This window comes from Oryx dammah, unplaced genomic scaffold (genome assembly GCF_014754425.2).
Source record: "Oryx dammah isolate SB20612 unplaced genomic scaffold, SCBI_Odam_1.1 HiC_scaffold_18, whole genome shotgun sequence".
Lineage (NCBI taxonomy): Eukaryota > Metazoa > Chordata > Mammalia > Artiodactyla > Bovidae > Oryx > Oryx dammah.
This window is the reverse complement of record NW_024070202.1, coordinates 113,705,043-113,706,420: the sequence shown is the minus strand read 5'-3', so window position 1 is coordinate 113,706,420 and position 1,378 is coordinate 113,705,043.

Sequence of the window (1,378 nt, the reverse complement as noted above, 5' to 3'; positions counted from 1 at the left end):
CTTTGCACACTGTTCTGCACACTTTTCTTTTATTCTCTTGTCTCGTCTTTGAGATTCTTCTCTATTCTTCTCTATCAGTACACAGAGGGTTTCCCTAGTGTTCGATAGATTCATTGAGTGGTATGTTTATCTTGTCACATGTTTACATCCGCCACCTGACTTATTTACTCTGTCACCTATCAGTGAACATTTAGACATCTCCAATTTCTTGGTATTCAAGCAGTACTACAGTGAACAACCCCAGATCTCACTTACGATTGAATTTTATATAGTGTGTATCTGTTAATCCCGAACTTAATTTATACCCCCATCCTCTTTGGTAATCCTACATTTGTTTTCTTTGTCTGTGAGTATATTTCTGTTTTGTAAATAAATTCATTTGTATCATTTTTTTTTAGATTCCACGTACAAGTGATAGCGTATGATGTTTGTCTTTCTCTGTTGCAGGCAACAGAATCTTATTCAGCCTTGAGAGAGAAAGAATTCTGACACACGCTGCAACGTGGAAGAACCTCGAGGTCCTATGCTAGTGAGCTGTCAGTCACTTAAGGGCAGCTATTGTAGGATCTCGCTTATCCCAGGCTCTCAGAATAGTCAGGTTCACAGAGACAGAGAGATGGGCGAGTGAGCAGAGAGGTTCATCTGAGCTTCCAGAGTCCCTGCAGAGAGAGGAGCAGAGCTGGAAGGACCCACATGAGATCTTGGGGCTCCCCTGGTGGCTCAGCTGGTAAAGAATCCGCCTGCAATGTGGGAGACCCGGGTTCGATCCCAGGGTTGGGAAGATCCCCTGGAGAAGGGAACTGCTACCCGCTCCAGGATTCTGGCCTGGAGAATCTGACACATGCAGAGTCTGACACAACTGAGGGACTTTTGCTCACTCACTCAGATTGAGACCATGAGCGTATGAGCAGGTAATGGGGTAGGGGATATTGGTCCGAGCCTGTCCCAGCACGTGTGTGTGTGTGTGGTGTGTATGTGGTGTGTGTGTGGTGTGTGGTGGTGTGTGTGCATGCAGTGTGTGTGTGATGTGTGTGTGTGGTGTTTGTGTATGTGGTGTTTGTGTGATGTGTGTGGCAGTGTGTGTGCGTGTGGTGTGTGTGTGATGTGTGTGGGGGTGTGATGTGTGTGTGGTGTGTGTGTGATGTCTGTGTGTGTGTGTGGTGTTTGTGTGTGTGTGTGGGTGTGTGTGTGTGGGTGTGTGTGTGTGTGGGGTGTGTATGTGTGTGGTGTGTGTGTGTGTGGCGTTTGTGCGATGTGTGTGGCAGTGTGTGTGTGTGTGGTGTGTGTGTAATGTGTGCGTGTGGTGTGTGGTGTGTGTGTGATGTGTGTGAGTGTGTGTGTGTGGTGTTTGTGTGATGTGTGTGTGTGGTGTGTATGT